The sequence below is a fragment of the Rhinatrema bivittatum genome, chromosome 3 (genome assembly GCF_901001135.1).
Source record: "Rhinatrema bivittatum chromosome 3, aRhiBiv1.1, whole genome shotgun sequence".
Classification (NCBI taxonomy): Eukaryota; Metazoa; Chordata; class Amphibia; order Gymnophiona; family Rhinatrematidae; genus Rhinatrema; species Rhinatrema bivittatum.
In genome coordinates, this window is record NC_042617.1 from 270,867,615 (window position 1) to 270,893,238 (window position 25,624).

The 25,624-nt window shown below is 46.3% G+C and overlaps 1 protein-coding gene across 1 annotated transcript in view; it reads right to left on the reverse strand.

Annotated features, from left to right (window-relative positions):
- GLI1 (GLI family zinc finger 1) overlaps positions 1-20,104 on the reverse strand; it is a 277,357-nt gene extending 257,253 nt beyond the window's left edge. The window contains exon 1 of the mRNA XM_029594601.1: positions 20,025-20,104. The gene's annotated coding sequence lies outside the window, so the exon portion shown is untranslated. The remainder of the gene's footprint in view (positions 1-20,024) is intronic.
- Positions 20,105-25,624: the final 5,520 nt, after the last annotated feature.

The window sequence follows — 25,624 nt, forward strand, 5'->3', positions numbered from 1 at the left end:
ACCAAAAAGATCAGTTTTAAGGAACAGTCCTGTAGAGAGGCCCTTTACAGTGGTTCGAAGGATGGACTCATCAGAGCCCTGAGGACCAGATGGACATTCCACTGGGAGAACAGGGGCCTGAAAGAGGTCTAACTACATTTCATGCCTCAAAGGAAATGGATTGCATCCTCATGCATGGCTACCAAGGTCCCTTCAACTTGACCATGGTAGCAGGCAATAGCGGCAACTTGAACCTTTAAAGAATTAAGTACCAGCCCTTTATCAAAGCATCTTTGAAGGCCATAACAGATGCAGTGCCTGCCCTCCAGAGGAAACTGTGAACTTTTCACAGAAGTTTTCAAAGAGGCGCAATATCCGAATATACACCAAGGAGGTGGAATTCTTGTGGGTCTTTAGCATGGTTGAAACAACTGGGGAGAATATCCCTTCCTGCGCAGGTGAGCTCTGTCAAGAGTTATGTCATAAGTGAGAATGAAGTTGGATCTTCGATTGGCACTGGGCCCTGAGTCAGAAGACATGGCCATCAAGAAGCTGAAGTTACCTGTCTAGTAGTCTTACCAGATCTGCATACAAAGGCCTTTTTGATCAATCCAGAGCAACTAGGATTACTATGGAGAGTTGGTCCCCTAGCCCTTCAATGTTCTGCCTATCAATGGCCAGGGGAAAGGGGTGCTGTCTGAGATTCCCACATCTGCCTCAACATGGGGAGCCCACACCCTTGATGCTCCACTAGACCAAGGGGTCTGGGAGCTGCCTATAAGGGTGATTGAGCAGGACCACTAGGGAACCTGGGATAAACTCTGAGGCCTGCTCAATCAGAAAACAACCCTGGAAGCACTGCTCAATGAGGGAAATCATCAGCCCTAAGCAGAACTGTCAGCCCAAGGAATTAGACAATATCTTCTCAACTAGGCCAAAGCCTAACCAAGGCTCTGTGAGGTTGAAAATACTGCTGCACTAGTCCATATTTGTCCACCAACTGCTGGAGATAGAGATTACTGGCAAGTGCCTAGTCTGCACCTCCCTTATAACCAGGGATAACATTATGGAAAAAGGGTGTATCCTCTGTCTCCATCAGCTGATAGGTGGAGTAAACCCACCAGGATGGACTGAACTAGCAGGATGATAAGGAAATGTATATTTTATTTTGGAAGGAGATTGAAGCTATGATGAAGACATTCAAACATCACAAAGATACAAATGCATTAAATGCACTCAAGGTAAGTAATTCTCAACAGAAAGGAAATTTAGAACCAGAGTTGATGTTATGAAGCTCAAAGCAGGGTAGGAATAACATAAGGAATTATTTCTTTACAGAAAGGTTGATGGATACATGGTACAAGCTCTCAGCGAAGATCACGGGACAAAAACAGCATCAGAATTGAAACAAACCTGGGAGAGACCTAGAGGATCCTCAGCAGTGGAGAAGCGATGGGATAAGAGATCAGGTAGGGTCTGAGGTACTGTAACAGGAAGAGAGAAGAGGTGGAAACTGAATATATCTGGAGGACTATCTGCTCTCAAATTCACATAACCTTTGGTAATTTTACATGTGTTGCCAAAGTATTACATGAATGATTATAATAAAAAAGGGAAGGGAAAAAAAAAAAACCATCATAACAGTAAGTTACAGGTTCTGAGCTACAAGGTTTTCCAGCTTGTGTGTTTTTCAGCCAGGACCCAGGATTTTTCCTGAAGGAGAATAAAGTATTTTTTTTGAGACCTCAGAGAGGAAAAGAGAAATAAAGAGAATTCAGTCTTAATGGGAAAAGAATCTTTCTCCTGTGAGCAGTTACCTTTTTACACTGTTATTAGAAAAGAGATGAGGCAAAGGGGTCTGTCCAACCTAGGAAAAAATGTGGGCCTTCTTTGCAGCCAATTAGAAAGGAAAGAAAGAAAGGAATAGGCCTGCAACTAAGAAACTTTACTCTGGTTCAGTTTTGAGTTGAGCATTTTTTTTTCCCTTTTACATTATTAAAAGCTTTCATTTCGGTGTCTGCCAGCTCCTCCTCCCTCAGAGAGTTCTACCGCCAGGCCCACTAATCTGCTAGGGATAGACAGCTGCTTAAGAGCATATTGTTTCAGGTTCAGGGGGCCTGAAAGGACCCGATTCAGGACCTTGATCCCAGAGATGGGGGGGGGGGAGAGAAGCAAAAAAAAAAGGGGGTTTTCAGGGTGGTCTCGAGAAAACCAGCCTGGCCATGTGATTGCACTGCAGTCTGAGAAGAAAAAAAAAAAAGAAAGAAAAAGAAACTTTACAGAAATAATTTTGTGCTTTATGAAGAGGGAGGGAAGCTGGGTCTTTCATCTGAATTTGATATTGATCGGTCTGTCAGTGTCCAGTCAAGGCAGTGACTATGGGGGGGGGTGTGGGAAGGGGGCTGCAGTCCTTGTAGAACAGCACAAGCAGGGGGATAACATTCCCCCCCCCCCCTTCTTTTTCATGGGCGGTGTCAGTTACTGGACAGTTAATGGAGCAGTACAATGGTACTCTGTTATGGTGAATTTCCTGAATTTTTCCCCCCCATTCAAACCCTGCATTCTTCAAATGGACTTCACTGGAGGGAAAACTCCTCTTAGCTTGTAATTAGATATATGTATATACACCCAAAAAAATCCCAGTAAAGGGGGGGGGGGGGGAACCCTGGATGTGTTGAGTGTTGCAAAAATTAAAACATTTCTTTTATTAACATATTTCACATAATAAAATATAATAAATGGGCATATATACAGAACCAAATCTGAGTCACATCAAAATAAATCCAAATAAGAAAAACACTTCCTACCTAAAGTAACTAAAACAGTTCATCAGTAAGTTGTGAAATACAAATGTATCAATGACTTGGCACAATGCAAAAAGTTCAACAAAGGACCTGACACAATGTAATAACTTTGCATACCCTTACAACAAATGATTATTAGGAAACAAAGTATTCCAGCTGATCAAAGGACTCCGCTGCCACTTATATTCTGAATGAATTTAAGCAATACTTGGTATGATTGTCTGTGTATTCACTAATCAATGAACAAATCTGCATATGTGAGGTTTTCACATAACATCTACAACAGTTGTAATAAAAGGATACTATTGAGAAGTCCTAAAACAAACTAATCTCTCTCTTAGTGTGATCAAAATTCCTGGGTGTTGTGTAGTCCCCAACAAGGCACTGTTTCACCTAAACTGGCTTCCTCAGGGAGAACCCTTAGAGCAAAAGAGATCACACTGTATTAATGTTGTTTACGCAAAGTTACATGTGCATCATGAAGGACGGAGGATGCTGGCATCACTTCAGCCACTCCAAGCTGTTTCAAAGAGGCATTTTAGCTTAAAAACACATCTAAGTGAGCCAGCCTCAATGGTACAGCATTTGCCTTGCAGAGGGGACCTTGGTTTGATTCCTGGCATGGATTCTTTGCTATCTGAGTTGGCCAGGGTTGAAAAATCAGTGGAGATGGCACTCACAGCCCCTGATGGGAAGCGAGTCATAGTCATCATGCAATAGTGACACACACACACACACACACACACACACACACACACACACACCCCCAGCAGCTGGATTTAGGGTCCATGATTGTAGGGTCCTGGTGCAAGGACTGGGCTAAGTGAATAGAGAAGAGGGAGATGAAATAGAGAAAAAGATTCTCAGGCAGTCACAAATAAGGCTCATGATGTCAGAATCCCAGCCCTGGTTCCTCCCAAGAAGCAGGAGGAACCTGTGGGTCAGAATAAGCAAAAAAAAAAAAAAAAAAATCTAAGCCTCACTGTGTGCATATAGTGCCAAAATATAATGTTACCCATCCCCAACATGTTTTAATATAAAACTATTCATAGGCTGCAGGTATAAAATAAGCTCATGGACACTGTTCTTGACTCACTGAATAGTGAAGCCAGTGAGACTCATTGCCACAGGGTGTTGTTTATGGAGGCCAATAGCATAACTGAGTTTAAAAAGAGATTAGATAAGATCTAATGGAAAACAGATGACAGGCTAACAAACACAACAGTCAGGGATGCTACCCTTTAAATTTAGGACATCCTTAACACATGAATGCTGAAAAGGTGGGGGGGGGGGGGGAGGGGGGTGATGACAGGGGCTAGACAGTCGCACACTTCCACTACCTGCTATTGCTGTACACAGTCCTGCATACGTGGTCGTGTTTACTGCACACTTCCACTACCTGCTACTGCTGTACACAGTCCTGCATACGTGGTCGTGTTTACTGCACACTTCCACTACCTGCTACTGCTGTACACAGTCCTGCATACGTGGTCGTGTTTACTGCACACTTCCACTACCTGCTACTGCTGTACACAGTCCTGCATACGTGGTCGTGTTTACTGCACACTTCCACTACCTGCTATTGCTGTACACAGTCCTGCATACGTGGTCGTGTTTACTGCACACTTCCACTACCTGCTACTGCTGTACACAGTCCTGCATACGTGGTCGTGTTTACTGCACACTTCCACTACCTGCTATTGTTGTACACAGTCCTGCATACGTGGTCGTGTTTACTGCACACTTCCACTACCTGCTACTGCTGTACACAGTCCTGCATACGTGGTCGTGTTTACTGCACACTTCCACTACCTGCTACTGCTGTACACAGTCCTGCATACGTGGTCGTGTTTACTGCACACTTCCACTACCTGCTATTGCTGTACACAGTCCTGCATACGTGGTCGTGTTTACTGCACACTTCCACTACCTGCTACTGCTGTACACAGTCCTGCATACGTGGTCGTGTTTACTGCACACTTCCACTACCTGCTATTGTTGTACACAGTCCTGCATACGTGGTCGTGTTTACTGCACACTTCCACTACCTGCTATTGTTGTACACAGGATGCTGGGGCTAAGGGATGCCTATGGTCCGATGAAGTATATCGTTTAGTATGCGGATCTCCATTCTAGACCTATCCTAGTGATGAGGAGCTCACACTCAGTACCAGGGCTTAGTCCTGATTCCTTTCCAGCAAATCCTGATGTGAGAGACAACAGAAGGAAGAGGATTACGGAGCCGAGAGCCAAACTATACCATCATGTTATCCATATTCTTCTCTAGGGCTCAACTTTTAATCATCTGCCCCATTTTTTTTTTTTTAAGTATCAATTGCAATTAAAACCACTTAATTTTATGAAACTTTGCAAATGTATTCCATGCCGACTATTTTAAATTTTCTACTTGTTGCTAAAATTCTTATGACCAAACACTTGACTTTAGCTTTTCAAATGGTTTCCGATGCCGACTGCTCTTGAGTTGCCATTGACTTAAAAAACTAGCATCTTATGTGCAGCGCTCTTAAACCACAGTCCAGCTTACAGTGCAGATCGTTAACTGGAATACACTTGCAAGGTTTCATAAAGTTAAGTGGTTTTAATTGTACTTGAAAAAAAATTGTAAAACATGGGACTGATGACTTCAAAGCTGAGCCGTAGGGTGTATGGAAAACATGATGGTATCATTTGGCTCTTTGGAAATGGCCTATGAATTGCTGTAATATGAGTATTCTTGAAGCATTTTGAATTTGAATTTAATGGTGGTGTTATCAGAACTGACATTTTTGTTTGTTACCCTTCTTATTTGCATTCCCTCTATACGCCCTTGTACCCTCCCTAGGTCCCAGCATCAGCATTGCAATGCAGGCCTCTTCCAAGTCTCCTGAAGCTGCGGCTTTTAAGAGGTCTGAAACCGCTTTTATGGCCTAATCATTTCCGATCAGTGATACGGACATTTTTATTTGCAATTTTAGATTATTGCAATTCTCTGTACTTGGGGATTCCACTTTCTTCGATCAAATCTTTGCAACTACTACAAAACACAGCAGCAAGATTGATCACTGGACATAAAAAGAGTGATCACGTTTCACCAGCCCTCAAAGACCTTCACTGGCTACCTATTCATGCTAGAAGTCAAGTATAAGGTAGCAATGTTAACCCATAAGCTGCTGCCTTGGGTCAACGTAATATTGCAGGTTCATAACCCGGCCAGAACTTAGTTTTCCTCACAAAAGGCCCTCTTGGATGTACCCTCAGTGAAGCTGGCTAGGCTCTCTGAGACAAAAGACTGCTTTTACAATTGCTGCACCTATGCTGCGGAAAACTCTCCCTCATGAATTGAGAGAGTGGAATGCCCAAAGAAATGTAAAGCTCTTTTAAAAACTGTGTTATTTAAGAAGGCATTTCGTTAATTTCACTATTGTGCTATTTTGATTTTATATTTTTTTAGATCGCATTGGCTGATTTGTTTTAGCGTTTTTACTCTTTTATGTATTTTATCATTATGCATGATTTATTGTGAGTTGTTTTGAGCCTCACATAGGGCAGCATATAAATGCAAATAAATACTGTCTCTGTCTCTGTCTCTCTCTCTCCTGTGTGTGCTCAGTCTGGCTTTGCTGCTTCCTTCCTGCTTTGAGTCTCAGGCTTTGGCCAAACCTTCTCCATGGCCAGGCCTAGGGACCAGCGGCGGCAGTGCAAGCTCCTCTCTCCCCTGCCTTCTCTCTCATTGTTGGATGGAGGTACCCATGGCATCAGCATGGACCCTCTCTTCCTTGCTGGCTCCTGGGACCTGGGGGCAGCATCATAGGTTTAGCTCCTTTGGCTTTTCCTGGGAGCAGTCAGCAGTCAGCACCATCATCTGTCATTGCTCAGAGTTTGGCTTTGCTTTGTTCAGCACAACCGGAGCTTAAGCTGATCGCACCAGAGGGGTCCTATAGGTGCACCAGGGCACCATCATCCATGTGACTCTCCTCCCTTTAGTTCCACTCCGCTCAGTACAGCTCTGAGGAGGGAGGCAAGACTGAGAGGAACCTCGGACTGCTCTGCAGACAGCCGTACTTTTCAGTTAGGGGACGGCAGTTATTTTCAGCCGTGCGATCGCACTAGTGCGCTCTTATGCCAGCTGCCACAGTGCTGGGGACTTTTCAAGAAATGTCCTTCTGAGGGGGACAATAATAGAACTTAGCTAGACGAGAAACCCCCCATCAGTGTATTTTGCATTTTAGTTTTCAGAGTGGAAGGTGGTCATTACAGAGCTGAAAAAAAACCTTCTGCATTTTTCCCCTGCATAATTGGTTAAGTAATTGCTTTTCACGCCCCTCTACATAGATTGCTCTCTGGCCTGGAAGAGAACCCCTCCATTACAAGGTCCTAAATTCTTGTGTCAACTGATTAGGAATGGTGTAAACAAGTCCTAATGATATAGTCTCCTAACCTGATAGTTTTCTGTCCGCAGTTCCTCTTGGAAAGAAAAGTAACTGTACTGTAGAAAGAAAATGGAGCAAAATAACTGTCTTTATGTGTTTAACAGCGCAGTCAGTGCCAATCCAGTGGCAAGTGCTGCACGCTGCCTTGAGAAGATCTGGGCTTGATAACTGGGCTGGGCTTCTGCTCCCAGATCAGCCAGAGCTGGAGAGGCTGCGGAAGCATCGCTCACAGCCCCTGCTCGACAGTGACATCTAGTGGTCAGGCTGTGGGTGCACACTCAGCGGCTTTTGTGGAAAACTGCAGTCTGTTTCTGACTGAGAACTCTCCTTGGCTGGGCTTCATGAAAAGGGAGGGGGGGGGGGGGTGTCAAGGGGGAGAGGAAATCCCTTGGTAGTTGGGAGTCAAGGATCATGGCACCATTTACAGGAGAGTCCAGGTCCAACTGAACTAGAAACCCAGAGAAGCAGGAAGATTTTTTTTTTTTTTAAAGCCATCTGAGGAGAATATTTGTACTGCACATTGTATGCTGTAAAATAGTTTCAATGTGTTTCCAGGGTCAGATTTATTTTGTGTGCACCCCTAAGCTTGAGAGCAGAAAGGACCATCTCAGAAGGTGGGTGATAGGGGATATAGGTAAATCACCCTCCAAAGATAACACTGCAATTGATGGCCATCTCCTCCTCCATCTGCTGTGCCTCATTCCTCTCAGGCCCACCTTTGCAAAGATGCACGCACAGCGCTCTCCAGGCAACAGGTACCCCTAGGCTAGGTGCCTCCTCGGCCTAACAGGAAACCCATCCCTACGCATCACTGACTGTGCCATTGCAACCACCCTAAGGCATGGGGGGGGGGGAAAAGGCTGTCTTTTCTGGGCTCAGTTACAGCAACGCGTGGCTAAAAGGTTTCTATGCTGCAAGAAGGGACTTGTTTGTTCTGGAGAAGTTCCTATGCAGCCTCCTGATCGGGATAATTCTTCAACTGGTGTCCCAGATGGGATCCAGTTTCTTCCAGGACTGAGGCGGGCGGCACCGCCTAACCTGTCAGGAGAGGGCTTAGAAAATTTGCCCTTAAGACCATGAATGAACTTTCACGAGGGTGGCTGAGTTCTGCGGGATGTTTTCTAATGCCCTTTGGTGCTGCATGTATGTTATCTCGGTGACTTTTTGGAGCTGCCTTGCAAGCCCTCCACTCTCTCATAGCAAGGACTTATAACTAGGCTGAAAGAGTTAGAAAGAGCTGGGCAATTTCACGAAAGGAGCCCCAATCTCTCCTTCACCTTCCCCCAATGCAATTAAACCAAGCACTGTGTAAAGTGGGTGCTCGTTTAAAGAGAACTTGTCAATTTCAATTTTAAAAAACTAAGTAAAAACAGGCTTGTATGAAATTTTTTTTGCTGATCTTGTCGGATGTGCGGTTTTGGTTGAGGGATTTTAACAACAAATTAAGAGCTGTCATGGGAAGCATCCCTGGCTCCTCTCTGCACTCTCTGCCCCCACCCCGGCCTAAAATGTGGCTTTAGAAAGTAACCACGGTCTGTCAATTCACTGCCGGCTTTCAGTGTTTCTACAGCAGCTGCTGCTGCTGCTGCGAAGAGTTTTGGCATTTGCACCGAAGCAAGTGAAAAGAGCCACCACAAGCTTCTGGGTGTAATAAAACTCAGGCTGCCCTGGCCATGATAGGTAAATAATTCGTAGACCAGGTCCCTCATCTCTAGACTACCTATTTCTAAAGCTATGACGCAGACCACCCACCTGCCCCTCTCCCCTCCCCTCCCCCATTCTTTCAAGATGTTTTCTCTCTGGCCAGTGGTGAAGGCTGAGGGTCTGGGCTTGATTGCTGGGCCAGGTTTCTTTCCCTGGCCTGGGGATGCTGCAGAGGAAGTGTTTAGAGGCCTAGCAGAAGGAGTTTCAGCCATTGCTCAATGGTGACCCTTGGGTGGCCAGACTCAGGATCCATCTTACCCATGTTCTGGAGAGAGGTAGGTTAGTCTTAACTCTGCAGAAGAACTCGCACTACTTTATTTATTCGTTGTAATTTATTCCCCAGTTCCTTGTTCCAAGTTTATCTCCCTGTTCGATGTAACCGCATTCTTACATGCAAGTTAATGTTATAATGTAAACCGAAATGATATGTAACATTGCTACATGAATTTCGGTATATAAAAATGTTAAATAAATAAATAAATAGGTATGGTTTGTGGACTGTCACCAGAGGTGTCGCTATGGGGTGGCAAGGGATGGCAAGTTTCACCCCCTCCCCCCCCCCCCAAAAAAAAAATGGCTAGCCAACCCTTTGCCACCCGAGTGGATCGGATTGGGCCCAGGGGTGACCCATATCCCTGCTCGATGTAATCAGATGCAGTGCAGTATACTTAGGGCTACCAACTAGCAGACCATAAAACCAGCCTATTTAAAATCTGGTTGTCTGACTACCTCTGGCACAAGACAGGCAGAACTGGGGACTCCCATTCTGGTTGCTAGTTCCGGGGCCCATGCAGCTGGATGTGGAAGGAAGCAGCTGTATCTGGCTGCTTCCAGCTGATGAGCCATTGAATAGGAAAGAGCCAGTGGGCTGTCTGTGGAACTCACTCTGCTGGTGGCCGGAAGAACAGGAGAAAATAAACCTGGCCTGAGTGAGTAAGTGATCTTAAATGCATGCTTGTGTGAGCATATGTGTGTGTGTGCTTGAGAGAGAGAGAGCGAGAGCATGTATGGGTGTGTGTGTGTGTGAGAAAGAGAGAGAGAGAATGAACATGTGTGTTCATTGTGTATATGAGAAAGAGCTGAAAGTATATGTTCCATCCCCTCCCTACCTCCACTATTCCATAGCAATCTCAGGATATCTGGAAACCAAAAGTTCCCAGGCATGGAGAACAGGGGATTTTTTAAATCTTTATTAGTTTTAATTGTTGGCTGTTATTTGATGTGTCTATTTTTTTTAAATATGTTATTGCTGCTTGGGAAATTTAAAAAAATTTAAATATGAGTTTTTAATTATTGGATATTGCATGCATCAGCTGTTTTGAAATATTTATTCTTTTTATGAGTATGGTTTTCTAGTATGATTGATGTTTTATATTTCTTGATGTTATTGTTTGATGTTTTATAAGGCATGGTGATGTTTCTGTTTTTCCATTGATGAACTGCATGCAGAGCCTGGCTTATTGTCCATGTTTTGCATGTGTGGCCCAAGTGAGGGATTTTGCTAGTGTTTAGCTTTTGTAAGCATCTGTTGCAGCTTGTTGTGTTCCCTATAGGAGATGTATTGTTGTTCCAAACATGGTGAAATATTGCAGAACTGTCATTTCTTAGGTGGGGTTGATGTTGTTTGAATTCTGGAAGCTAGTCCTGTTATATAGTATGGCAGGATTGCTACAGAGATTCCGAGTGTCTTTTTTTTTTGCAGAGTTTTGTGCTACTTCAAGTTCACAACATACTATCTGGCAATGAAAGGAGTCTGTGTTGCTGTTTCTGAGGTAACACCAGAATTTGAAAATGTTATTTTGCATGTTTCATTTCATTTATTAAAATGTATTTATCACTTAACACAAAATAATGTTGCAGAACTGGAGGTGCAGGGTTTATATTGAGATTCTGTCCCTTCATGCATGAAAAAAAAAAGAATAAAACCACTGTTCCACGCTCATGACTACAGAACAGTCCTACAAGCAATAATCTTCTGTAAGTTAGACTATTGCAACTCTTTATTATTAGGTCTCCCATCATCGCACACTAAACCTCTTCAGATGGTTCAAAACACGGCAGCCAGAATATTGACAAATACGCGGAGAAGAGATCACATTTCTCCAATCCTCAAAGACCTACATTGGTTGCCAATTCATTATAGAATCATATATAAGTCCATTACCACAATCTACAAAGCTATCCATCAATACGCTCCGCTTAATCTACAAATCCCTTTCAGAAAACATACCTCCTCCAGACCCATAAGAGAGTTTTTTTTTTTATTTAAAAACTTTTCTATACCATCGCTAAGTTATATACCATCGCAACGGTTTACAAATAGGCACATAGACTAAGGTAAGTAAATGTAGGATATCGTACATTCTAACAGGTGCCAATAAAGTTCGGTTACAATTTCAAAAATAAAATCATTACTTGAGTAATGTTGGTCAAGTCCAGGTATATTATTGCGTTACTATCGCTTTGAAATATTACTTCTTAAAAGTAGGATTGATTAAATTCATTCTCATCTGCATTACCTTGTACTTTCATTCTCTACCCTCCACACTCTTTAGTGAAGGCTTTTTTAAAGAGCCATGTTTTTAGATTTTTCTTAAAAGTTTTGAGATTATTCTGTAATCTGAGTTCGGGGGGCATCGTGTTCCATAGTATGGGCCCAGCCAATGATAAAGCCCTTTCTCTCACTTGGGTTAATTTTGCTGACTTTACTGAAGGGATTGTTAGTAGTGCTTTGTTTGCTGAGCGGAGGTTTCTTTGTGGAACGTGTACTCGTAAGGCTGTGTTTAGCCAGTCTGCTTCTTTATCATATATTAGTTTGTGTATGGTGCATAAGGCCTTGTATTTTATCCTGTATTCGATGGGTAACCAATGTAAGTCTGCTAGAGTTTGTTATATGGTCCCTCCTCTTTTTTCCCGTTAGTATTCTGGCTGCAGTATTTTGAAGTATCTGGAGTGGTCTTATCGATGTGCTTGGGAGTCCTAGTAAGAGTGCGTTGCAGTAGTCAGTGCTAGAAAAGATAAGTGTTTGCAATACTGTTCTGAAGTGGGCAGGTGTGAGTAATGGTTTTAATCTTCTGAGGACCATAAGTTTTGCGTAGCCTTCTCTTACTTTTATAGATATGTGTTGCTTCAGGTTGATTTCTGGGTCCATTATTACTATAAAGAATCTCTACAGGTACCTCACTCCAAAACCTCCCATCATATAACCTTCAGAGACAGGGCATTCTCCACAGCAGGACCTCCTTTATGGAACTCCATCCCACCAGATCTGCGGCAGGAACCCTGCCTCCCAACATTCAGGAAAAGACTCAAAACGTGGCTATTTAAAAAAGCCTTTCCGGACACCGAATGAATCTTAACTCACCACTAACCAACTTCCAGTCATTACCCTTACGCAGAAAACTATAACATTGCAAATGACATAACCTAGTAAATACCATAAATTCTGTAAATGCATTCTGTTAAAGTTTGGTAAATGTATTCTGTTAAATTTCTATCGCATTTCTCTGCTCCCAGTTGTGCATTTCCCTGTTTTATTGTAACTGCTATTGTTTTCGCTCAGCACCTGTTATTTGTTCTTTTTATTGTAACCTATTATTACACCCCCTTGTTTATTGTAAACCGGCATGATGTGATTCTTATCACGAATGCCGGTATAGAAAAAACTCAAATAAATAAATAAACTCCAGACTTCACTCTCATATCCATAATGAAGAACTGGTTGAATGAGGATATCAAATAATTGTAATCGTAGTTTTACCGGGAAGATGAAACTGACTGGATTTTCTTTTTGTATTATTGTGCAGAAGACCCTTGGGACTTCTTATTCTGTCTTTCATAACCAATTTAAATGCAGAGGACCATGTTGTGGGGGGATGGGTGTGATGCGTGGAAATGTCACTTTGGCTTGCCCCCCCCCCTCCCCCTCAAATAGTTCTGTCTAGAGACTCAGCTGACTGTCACACATTTCTACAAGCATCGGCTGGACAGAGAAGTGAGGGTTAGCAAACAAGAGAAATTAAGAGCTTTCTTCTTCCCCATCCCCCCCAAGGGCACTGACCTCTTTTTATAAAGATCCACCCCTTTATTAATACAATTATTATTGTAACTGTAGAATTGCCATTTTTCCCCCCATTTGAAGCTCCACAAAAGCCCCCTTGCTGCTAACTAACATCGGACAGTTAAGACAGCCTCAACACCAGGCGTCGCGCGCCGGGCATCGCGCGCCAAAGGGGCGCGACAAAGGGGCTCTCCCCTTTGTGCACCTCTTCGTGCAAACCTTTGTGTATATGTAAAAAATTTATTTTTATGTTTCCTTTGTTAACTAAGCTGTTTCATTGTATTCGACTAAGAAATTTTTTCCTGCTTTTTCTGTTTCACTGTAAACCGGCATGATTTGCATTTAATGCAAGAATGTCGGTATATAAAAGTTAAAAAATAAATAAATAAATAACTTGGCAGGATGGGAAGCAGTGCCTATGGGAATGCCTGCTAACTCTTTCACTGCTCGTGCCCTACCTCGCAAGGCCACACAACATCGGAAGGGAGCATTGGTGGGGTGTGCAGCAGTGCTGTAACAGCAGGATGCTGTAGGCTGCTGGCACCCCCCCCCCCCCCGCCTCAGTGACAGTGTGCTGCTGCCCCTCGGGCTCTCTGGCGCTGGGGGATCGTGCACAACGGCAACGCTCAGTGGCTGAAATTAGAACCCAGGATCACAGGGTTTTCAAGAAGGAGGAGCCCTGGTGCACGGCATGCAATGACCAGACCAAAGCGAGTTGGGAGGGGGATAGAAATAAAATAGGGGGGAAAAAAAAATCCATGAAGCCTCCTGGGGCCATATCCCAGCCCTGGATCCAAGTTGAACTGGAGGCTCCAAGAAGCAGGAGGGAACTCCCAGGTCAAACCGCACCCCCTCTCACCTACTCCTCAAAAGAAGCAGAGCCTTCTGTTTGAAGAAGGGCTGGGCAGTGCCTCCTTTCTCTTCCACTTCAATTGGAACCAGGGCTGGGATTCTGGCACCACGAGCCTTCAATTCACAGCTACCCAGGAATTTTCCCCCTTATTTTAATAGATCCTCCCCCCCCCCCCCCTCCCTCCTGCTATTCATGGATCTGAGCATTTCAGCAATGGTCCTGAGGATGGGAGCTATGCATAGGGAGTGTGTGTGTGGAGTCACCAGATGTTGCCTTTTTGATGGCCACAAATCCTTTCCCCCCCCCCCCCCCCCTCAGGGACTGGGGATGGTACGCTGCCCTTGCAGGGTCCCCAGACCCAGCGGATTCAGGGTCCAGCCAGGGACCCTCCACTCACAGAAGACTCTTGTTCTAACAGGGCATTATTTAGCATTAGAATAATCTTATAAACAGAAAATCCATGGTAAGTAAAATATCAGGGCCGCTCAGGCGTGGGCCATTAATGAATCAGCCCTTAGCAGTGGGACTGATTCTCTTCTGAGTATCTCAGAGACTATGCCACTATATTAAAAAAAAACCAACCAAAAAACCCCCAAAAAACGATACAGGAAACCTGGATGGAGGCGGGCTTAGCAACATTGGTTTTTTTCCCATACATATGCAGAGGGGATAAAGGGGGATGGTTAGGGGGAGAATACAATATCCATTCCTGTAAAAGTTCCTCTCTGGGATGGGAATGAATGAATGTGTAACTAGAGATAGCAACCTGCCCTCAGACAATGCCTCTTCCGTCTGAATTACCTCCTTCTTTAACCGTGACCCTTTTTCTTGATCTGTATATGTGTGTTGGGGGTGGGGAAGACAGCCAGAGCATGCCCCGTTAATTAGGACTCCCCCCTTACCACCTCCACAGGCACCTTTTGTTATTTCTCCTGAGTCACAAAGCCTGTATACAGAGGGCACCCCCCAGGAAGCCTTTTGCATCTGAAAGGACATTAATTGACTTCCAGGTGTAACATGCTGGAAGTTAACACCAGCCAAGGATGGTTTTAACACCCTCACTAAACTATAAGCCGCCCCCCCCCCCCCCCAGCATGCTAGGGAAAGGCTATCTTCATCCCCATTCCCCCAGGCCCCTTTCCCCTTGCCGCCTGCGCTGGGCCCACCTTCAGGTCCCTATGTGCCCAGTACACCGTCACAGGGAGAGCAGCGCCGTGACATGAAGATTATTTCAGACAGATGTTCCCTGATATAGCGATCCCTGTTCACAGGAAAGCAGGGGACCAGAGTGCCTGAAAATGTTGATGCAGCTGAAGGAGCAGCCTGGGAAACTCGCCTGCTATCCTGTATTTGGATAATTCTTATGCTGGTCCGAGGGGGGGGAAAAAAAGGTGCCACCATCTGCAAAGGGTGCATGCAGGATCTCTTCTCATTAATCAACCCCCCCTGCCAGTAAAGAGACCTCAATGCAGGTTAGGTGCTGATCATCACCCCCCAAAACTGTTCTGGCCGCACCATCAAAGCCTGAACAGCTTAGAGCAACCTCTGCAGGAGGTTTACATTTAAATAAACGAGTTCAAATCAAATCAACCGAGTTGATTTGATTTGTATCAAGAAAGTCGGTATATAAAAGCCTTTAATAAATAAATAAATAATAAATCCATACACATATTATGCTAATTCTCCTCCCCCCCCCCCCCCCCCCCCCTCCAACCACACCCAATAAAATTCTGCAAAACAAAATCAGATAAGGAACAAAATGACTCAAGGAATGAGAATTATCCCAATCCTGAGATCGCACCTAGAATACAGCACAGTCAGGGGGAACACATTTTCCCAGCAGAGAAGCTGAAGGCAAAAACGATATCGGGATAGTGGGCCTGGGACGGGCACTGGGGACCCTTGGCAGTGGAAGAGTTAAGGTTAAGAAACAAAATAGGGTTTGCAGGAAGGGAGAACAGGCGGAGACTGGATGGGTCTGGAGGTCTCCGGGTGCTGCACCTTTCCCCCCTGCCTGTGCAAATAATAACGCACTGCACCCAATGCCCTGCCTTGAACAGGTGCAGTGGTCGAGCCTCCGGCTGTCAGGCTGCTCTGGGGGAAGGCAGGCGGCGGCGGAGAGGCTTTCGATGTTGTCGTCCACTTAGGTCTGGGACGAAAAGTGGCGGGCAGGAGGCTTGCGGTCTTGTCAGGTGGGCTCCCCCGGGACCAGCCCCGTCCACTTCATACAAAACCACTGCCCAGCTCGGCATGGCTGGCAGCCTCTGGCAGGGCAAAGCCCACCGCTGGACGGAAGGTTTATTTAATGAGACTAAATGACTGGTGGAAAGCCTTCCGTGTGACAACAAGGAAAAACAGCGGCGGTTTTAGGACACATTTCTATAAAGTTTAAAAGTTACTACATAGCGCAAAGCTCTTTCTCAAACTATTTTATTTCTATTCCTCTGCTCCCTTAGGTCTCTCTATTAAAGGTATACATTCTCTCTCACTTTCTTCTGTGCTCTCTCTTCAACTCTTCTCTCTCTCTCTCTCTTTCTCTCTCTCTCTCTCTCTCTGTCTCTGTTTCCTTCCACTGTTGCATTTTTACATGCCATCAGCTTGCTTCGCTCTCTTCCTTGTAAAAAGTATTTTTCTAATTTTGGGAAAAATCGGAGTAAAAGAATTTGCTAGATTTCTTAGCCAGAGAGACGTCAGATTACTTTGCAACTTGCTCAGGTTTGGTCAAAACTGCCTAAGAAAGCATTGCTGATGCTAAATATTTCTTGCACTTATCTATTGCTAGGACTCTTGGTAAGGAAACCTGAGTCTGGGGTCAGCGATCAAAACACCTCATCTGCACCTAAACTCCTGCAAAGGTAGTTGTTGAGCCACTAGATTTATGCCAGAAAAGAAGCTGAAAGGCGCTTTGATAATCTAACGCCAAAGCACTGCCTGCTGCAACATTCATCAGCGTAAACAGATTTAACCCTTGCCATGTCCTCAATACACAGGGTACTCTAAATCAGAATGAATATGCTATTTACTGGATATACGTAGCGCTATACAATGGTGATAAGTATTCCGGAACAATAGTTCCCTTTCCCAAACAGTTTACAATCTGAGTACCTGAAGCAACGGAAAACAAAGTGGTTTGCCTAAGCTGACGAGAACTTTCATGTCAGAGAAACAGGATTTGAGCCCTAGTTTCTCTGAGCTCTAGCCCATCGATCTATCCATAAGGCCTTCTTAGGGTGACCACAATTTTTTTTTTTTTTGTAATAAGAGATAACAGCACTTGCAGAAAAATGGATTTATGATTGAATTTGTAAGGAATAAAGCACTGGAATAGTCGCGTTGCAGGACCTCATTAAACTGTACCTCCTTAACATATTTTTGGGGACCAGTTTTGGTGTAAGATATGTGCTCTTATCAGGACAACGCACAGCTACACCTTAAGAAAGTGGAAACCAGGCGAAATAAATCACTGGGTACCCTGTCTCATGTCTTTAACAGAGATTAGTAGAGACATTGCGGTGGCCTCAACACAGGCCTCAAGATTGCAGAATATCGGCAGTGGCTGAATAAAGTCCCACAGCACATTTTACTCGAGCTGCAAAGAAATCAGATATATCTATCACGGCCAGCTCTGTCCCATGAAGATTTGTTTACTCTTGTGTGAGACTCTTTTTTTTTTTGTTCGTTTGTTTTATTTTGCACACCTCGGCATTTTGCAGAGAACAGGCCTCCAGGAACAGCTTTGGTTGTGCCTACGCGAAGCTCGCCCTGCTCTGTGCAAGGAGCAGACACTGTTGTGCAGGAGTCTCTCCTCCAGCCATTTCAGCCCCTGAGCTCTGCACATTTGGCCTTCCGCCCCCCATTGCTCGTTGCATGTGGCTGGGGGTCTCTCCCCACCCTCTCGCCCCCGCCCCGTGTCCTGCAGCTTGGCTGCAGCTTTCCCCGCTGGGACATTCGGCTCCTCAGACCCGGAACTCCGCTCAGTTTGGGCCTTTCTGGCGCTTTGGGAGAAGAGCTGCACGCGCAGTTTTGAACTCCGCCAGCCCACTGAAACAGCCACTCCCGGCTCACTTCTTCAAAAGATCGATAGGGCTGAAAGGCACGTAAATAATATGTGACCCACCCCTTGAACCCTTTTATTAATAATAATAATAATAATAATAATAATAATAATAATAATATAACCCTTTTCCAGCCTTGCTTCCAGTCAGGGCCCCCTTAGCTGCCTTTTGACCCTCATGTCAGAGCCCATCAAGCAGCTGCAGTAGGAGCACCAAGCCCTCTGACAGGCTCGGCCAGAGCCTTCAGGGATGGGATTGCTTCTGGCAGGGGAGGGGGGGACACCGAGACTATAACGTGTTCTTAACTTTCCCCCTCCCCTCTCATCTCGGGCGTTCGTAGCGCTATATGCGAGTGCTATGCATCAGGGAGGGAGTGCGATTCGGCCTGGCCGGCGTTTCAGTGGGAGATTATGGGGGTGTAGAGTTCCAGTAGCCATATTAGTCCTGGGGGGGGGGGGGAACCCCAAAAAACCTGAACTCTGTGCCTTGCGATCCCTTTCAAAGGACCAAGGAAAGAGACTATAGTGCAAGCCCTTTGGAGAGCCCATAAAACAGTCTGGGGAAGTTGTTGGCCCTTTTTAGAAAGTATCACAAACTGCAGAAACCCCACTACTAGCACGGCGTGGAGGGCATTTCGCCTCCTTCTCTCCCCCTGAAGTCTGGTTCCCTGCCCCTTTTTGCCGGGCTTCGGACCCGAGCCCTCCTAAGGGGCCACCCGCAGTCCAGGGCCTCTGAAGTCAAGCCTAGGGGGGTCATCATCATCATCATCATCATCATCTGTCCGAAGAGGTGGGCCCGGCCTCTCTCCCCCCACTCCCCTGCTGCTGCTGCTGCTGCCCTATAACGCATTCACCGCCAGCACTGCGGGGAGAAGGATCCGAGCTGAGAGCAAGCCGGCAAGTCAAAGAAAGCAGCAGCAACAACCAAGCCAACAGCCCCTCTCCACTGGCACGAAGAGCCCGGAAAACAAAAGCAGCTGCTCCGACTCAGGAAGCCCAAGCGAGGAGGGAGGTCTGCGGCGAATAAATACCACACAGGTGGTGACGAGACTGCTGAAGGAGACCTGATAGCCCTTTGCTTTCCCTCTGAAGCTACACACAGAGTATTAAAACGATTTCTTGAACAATACCTCGTCAATTATTTTGGTTTTGTTTTATTTGGGGGGGGGGGGGGGAGGAGAGAAGCTGTGGGTGCTAGAGAGAGAGGTTTCTCGGGAGGGATGCCACAGAGTTTTACATTCGTGGCTTGCCCCGTGGCTCACTCCAGTCGCCTCCTTTACCAGCCGGGGCCACCCGGGATTGCCTGTTTAGAAATTAAAAAAAAGCAAAACCGACAACTGCGGCGCTTTCCGTTCCGGTCGCCAGCCAGGGCCCCCAGTTTCAGGTTTCCTTGCGGTCAGCGTTTAAGCCGCTGTCTCGGGAACTCGCTGTTAACTAAAATCCCGGAGCTTTCACAAAGAAAGGGGGGGGGGGTGAGCCCAGTGGCAATTAAAGGAGGAGGAAATGGCTTTTAGATGCCAGCCCCCCAATTAAGCCAGCAGATGATTTCCCGAGGGCTTTCTTCCCTGCTTTCCAGGTCTGCTCCCCCCCCTCAAAACTTGTCCCAGCTTTGCAATACAAACCGCTGTGTTGTCCCCCCCCCCCTCCCGAGATGCAGGGAAGTGAAAGGGGGGGGGGGCAGTACCCGTCGGACCTCCGAACGCGGGCTGCTTCCCTCGCTAATCGGGAGGCTGAGAGTTTATCCGGCTACCACAGGCGGAGGAGGCTACCACAGGCAATCGCTGTAAAAGTCAAGCAAAAGAGGGCAGAGACTATCCTGGAGCCCCCTGCGGGCAGCAGATCTGCAGGAACCCCCTAAAAAAAAAACAAAAAAAAAACCTCCCACAAATATCCTCACAGCCCCAGAGGGGGGAAATCCTCTCTCCCCCTTTCACTTTCCCTCTCAAGCATTGCAACGAGTTAAGCAGAGACTTAATGTAAAGGAGTTTCGCCTCCCTCCCTAGGAAAAAGTGCAGTCGCTCTTAATCAAACAACCGCACATCTGTTCACGCCTCGAAAAAAAAACAACCCCCCCCCCCCCCACAACAACGCAAGTTTAATTCGCCGAGATATGAAGGGAGGGGGGAATCGTTCACCGTACCTTGTTCAATCTTTACTTTTCTCTTCTGTCCGAAGGCAGAGAAGTCAGGTTAATCTCCTGGGCATTAGCGTTAGTCCCCCCCCCCCCCCCAAACCAATCGCAGCCTGGTCCCTTTGGGAGAACTGACAAGTTAGGTTAAAAAAAAACAAAACAAAACAAAACAACCCAAAATATAAAACAAACCCCAAACCCCATCCACTCTTCTGTATTAAAAGCCTGTAATATCCACGGGAAAGTGTTTTGTTTTGTTTTTGGAAAGTCTTCTTCGCTTGAGATGTGCCGTTCTCCTATTTTAAATGCTATTCGGGGGGGAAAAAGTTCTTTTGCGTTGCTTTTTTGCTTTTTTCTCTCTCTCTCTCCCCCCCCCTCCCTTTTTAATTTTTTGGATGCAGAGCGAGCCCGAGTTATAAATATTCCATTCTCAGATTCCAGCAGACTTGGACCACCCTGAAGCAGGAAGACGTTTCCTCACAAGCTCTCTCGCTGTTCTCCTCCTTCGCCTTGCACACGAGGGACCCTCTCCGTGTTCTCCATTCCCGGACATCACTTTTAGGGGTTTGTTCATCAGTACAAAGGGTTCCTCCCCCCCCCCACCCCCCTTCTCTTTCAGGGTTTGGGGTTTGTTTTTTTTGGGTGCGTGCGAAAGTCTTTTTGGAAGTGGGAGCCGGAGGAGCAGCCGGGACTGATTCCGCGGGAGGTTTTGGGATGCGAGAGCCCCGGAGGCACAGCGCGCGCTGTCTGCCCAATCACAGGGAGGCCTGCAAAACCCGGGGCGGACCCTGCCCCCCGCACTGGGAGCCGGCGGCCCAGCTCTGCAGTCGGGGCTCGGACGGCCACAGTTACCAGTTTGGGGGTTTACAATGGTGTCTTTCAAACCCAGCGGACCCCCCCCCCCCCCTCCAATCTCCCCCCCTAATACTCTCTAGCAGCGAGTTTTAGTTTGGGCCGGCAGGAGGGGGAGGGGGGGATAGATAGATTATTAGACCGCAGCCCCCCCCCCCCCCCAGGGCGGAAAAGTGCTGGCTGCTAATTTCGGGCAGCCGAATTGCTTCAGGCGTTGGAGGTTGGGAAGTGAAGCCTTTTACTGTTCCTCGGTTGCAGTTTAAACGAGGAATAGGGAGAGAGATAAAAGTGACTTTCCCCCCTCCCCAAGGTCACGCACCAGGGTCGGTGCCAGAGCCAGGGATCAGGAATGGGGCACAGAGAGAGAGAGACAGGGACTCGCCCATGGTTTCCCAAACTCCATGAGGTTAGGTGTAGAAAGTGAGGCTCACCTTCAGAGTCAGAACATTTTATGAGAACACGTGTCTTTTTGTTTTGTTTTGTTTTTTTGAGGGGGGGGGGGGGTGGTGTCCTGGTGCTCAGTAAAGAATTTTAATTTCTGTGGACTTCCATTCCTCCCATGAGTTTATTCATCAGTCCCTCAAAGGATGGGCAGAGGCTTTGAGATTCATGGAGTGAAATTGCCAAAACACAGAAAGAAAAAAAAAAAGAAGTAATTTTAGTGTTCGGTGCTTATTGTGTTTCATTTTTGCACTGTAGCTGACAGTCACAGAAACAGACATGTTAATAACTAGAAGAGTTCTCCTAGGAACAGACCCTCATCTTCCATTAAAAAAATATAATAATTATTATATATTCACACTTGGAGAGCCTTTTGACAATGAGGTGTGAAATAAAAATTGTATTATTATTATGATCTCTTAACGCCTTTATGAAGAGATTCACCTAAATCAGTGTACAGCATGTTCAAGTGGATACAGGCAGATGAAGATGATAAAATAACAGTCATATCATCCAATTATGAGGTGAAAGAATGGGAAACTAGAGGCCTGAGTTCAGGTCCTAATCCTAACACCCACACTTGCTGTGTCCTTGGGTAATGTCACGTTTAGCTCTGCTTCTACTAAATGCAGTATATATAGTACCGAATAACAACAAACAGCTTAAGGGTAAACTTTCACAGCTACAGCTAACAATTTCATCAGTTGCCTTGAAATACAACTTAAGCAAAATATTGGCCAGAAATGACATCACAGTGTTCAGGACATGATGTCACAATGGACCATTAAAGATTACACACACAGAATGCAACAGGATTCCACCCTGACCTCAACAATTTGTCACTTTTTCAAATCTGCCTTTGAAGGGTCAGGATGTGGGCATCGAAGTCGTGGTGATTTATTTTTTTTTATTTTTAAGGCATATAATGCTTTCATTTTATTTTTTTTTTCTCTCAATTTTTTTTTCCAGTTCTTTGAAGAAAAATCAAAAAGAAGAAAGTTTAAAATAATTTCTTCCATGTTGATTCCATGTTGATTCCATGTTAAGACACGAGATATAAGTCACGATACAATTTTGAAAAGATTAGAATAGAGTGCCATGTATGGCCACACCTTCTGCTGCGCAGAGGGCAGACAGCACTGCTGGTGCCAGCTTTCATGCCTGAACACGATTATTTTTCTATTCTGTAAATGTTTAAATATTTTCAGCAGACCGTGTAGGGGTGTGTGTGTGTGTGTGTGTGTGTGTTGTATTTATTAAGGCTGCAGAGCCTTATAAAGCCGAAGACCAAAGATTCCACCATGTGGAATCGGCACATTCTCCTGTATGTCTGCAGCCCATAGCTGTGTTAATGCAGAATGTCTCCAGAGTCAGAAGAGATGTCATGGGGAAGTGAATGGTTCAGTTGATAGCTGTAGAGCCAGTCACCTCGAGGACAGTATGGGCACCGAGATACAAAGCCTGTCTCCTCTAAGAGTGGATAGCACAGGGGATGGGCACAGACATAACAAATCAAGTATTCCACTTAAGGATCAGGCAAAAATCCCACAGTGCTTGTTTTATATGACTTTGCATGCATACTTTTTTTTTTTTTAATAGGGAATTCTTTTCTTTTTAGAGATTAAATGAAATTACATTCTTGGGCAAAAGGTGCTCTATTTCCAAGCTGTGGAAGCAAGCGAGCAGAGATTTTTCTCTAGTGTTCTTGTCCACATCTTTACCTTGATCCCTTTTGCCTTGCTGACTGGAACATTCTTCGAGGAGCTGCTTTCTGCAGTTAGGTGTGCAAGATGTTTTATTTACTACAGCTGGACATTGTGACAACCTCACTTCCCAGTCACTGAGTCACTGAGCTTCTTCTAATAATCTAAGGCAAGGTTCAGAAGCCCTTTTTCAAAATCCACAGAGAATAGTGTTATGATTTGAGCTGGCAGCCAGATGGCAGGTTCAGGAACTGAGGGACACAGGGTTTAGTGCATAAAACCAGAGTCTCTGGCCTTTGCTGAGCCATCTCTAGGCTGCCCTACAAGGTTTCTTTTTTTATTAATTAATTAATTATTTATTTATTAATTATGTATTAAGGGGAAAAGAAAAAGGAATAAAAATGTATTTTAGGGCTTGCAAGTCTTGATTAGCAGCTGTGGAACTGAATCTGAGGAGGCAAGGACGGTTTTAGGGCAAATGGTGCCCTAGCAAAACTTGTCACTGGCGCCCGCCCCTTCTATCTCCCTCCAGGCATTCTCCTGTCTCCTCTCTCCATCTTTGTTTTCCCTTTCTTTTCCTTCCTCCAGGCATTCTCTGCTCCTCCTCCTCTCACTCCCTTCCCATTTCTCCCTTCCCACACCAATTCTAACCCCTCCCCAGATATTTTGCATTTTCACCTTCCAGGCATTCTGTCCTTCCTCTCTCTAGGCACTCTCTCTCCTCCATCCTCCTCTTTCTTCCCTCCCTCCGGGCATTCTCCCCATTCACCCATTCTTTCTTCTCTTTCCCATCCCCCAGGCCCTCATCTCTCGCTTCTTCCACTTTCCCAGTCTCCAGGCATTTTCTCCCTCCAAGCATTCTCTCATTCCTCCCTCTAGGCATTCCCTCTTCCTTCTTCCCCTCCAGGAATCCTTCTCCTTTCTCCCTCTCCTCCTTCCAGGCATGTTCTCCCTACTCTCATTCCTTTCAGATACTCTCTCCCCCATTCTACCACCTCTCCTCGCCTCCCTCCAGGCACTCTCTTTCCTTTCTTTCTCCTTTCAGGGAATCTCTCAGGCAGGTAATATACAAATTCTGGATTCACCTCAGTAAAAGCAATCCAAACTCTTCACTACCAGGCACTTTGAAAATAGCACAAAACGCAATTTAAAAAAACATATTGTAAAACAATGTAAGAACATAAGAAAATGCCATACTGGGTCAGACCAAGGGTCCATCAAGCCCAGCATCCTGTTTCCAACAGTGGCCAATCCAGGCCATAAGAACCTGGCAAGTACCCAAAAACTAAGTCTATTCCATGTTACCATTGCTAATGGCAGTGGCTATTCTCTAAGGGGCGGATTTTCAGAGCCCTGCTCGCGTAAATCCGCCCAAAACCGGGCGGATTTACGCGAGCAGGGCCCTGCGCGCCGGGAAGCCTATTTTACATAGGCCTCCCGGCGCGCGCAGACCCCCGGGACTCGCGTACGTCCCGGGGCTCTCGGAGGGGGGCGTGTCGGGGGGCGGGGCCGGAGCTGCGCGGCGTTTGCGGGGGCGTGTCGGCAGCGTTTTGGGGGGGGGTACGGGGCGTGGCTACGGCCCGGGGGCGTGGCCGCGCCCTCCGTACCCGCCCCCAGGTCGCGGCCCGGCGCGCAGGAGTCCCGCTCGCGCGCGGGGATTTACGCCTCCCTCCGGGAGGAGTAAATCCCCCGACAAAGGTAGGATGGGGGTTTAGACAGGGCCGGGCGGGTGGGTTAGGGAGGGGAAGGTGAGGGGAGGGCAAAGGAAAGTTCCCTTCTAGGCCGCTCCGATTTCGGAGCGGCCTAGAAGGGAACGGGGGTAGGCTGCGCGGCTCGGCGCGCGCAGGCTATACGAAATCGATAGCCTTGCGCGCGCCGATCCAGGATTTTAGCCGATACGCGCATATCTACTAAAATCCAGCGTACTTTTGCTTGAGTCTGATGCGCAAGCAAAAGTAGGCTGATCGCGCTTCTTTTAAAATCTACCCCATAGTGAACTTAATAGCAGGTAATGGACTTCTCCTCCAAGAACTTATCCAATCCTTTTTTAAACACAGCTATACTAACTGCACTGACCACATCCTCTGGTAACAAATTCCAGAGTTTAATTGTGCGTTGAGCAAAAAAGAACTTTCTCCGATTAGTTTTAAACAGGGCCGGCGGAAGCACTAGGCGAACTAGGCGGTCGCCTAGGGCGCCAGCTTCCCGGGGGCGGCACTGCCCCGGTAAAATTAAGAGAGCTGCGCTCAGCCGCTGCCCCGGTAAAATTAAAAAAAGCTGCATTAAGCCGCCGCCCCCCCCCCCCCCCGATAAAAATAAAAGAGCCGCTGCCGGCAGCCCGCCCCAAAAGACCCATCTGACCTCCCCCAGCGGTTCGCGTGCTCCCGGTCTCTCCCGCTGCTCTTTCTTCCCTGCTGCCGTTGCCGCTGGGCTATCAGCACGTTCAAGCCCAGCGGGAACGGCAGCGGTGCAAAAAAAAAAAAAAAAAGCTGTGGCATCCGCGGCTGTCCTTTTCTTCTCCCCCCCCCCCCCCTGACCCGGAACAGGAAGTGGTGCGTGGGAAGGAGAAAGAGCCGTGCCGCATGAAAAAAATAGCGGCGACAGCAGCATCGG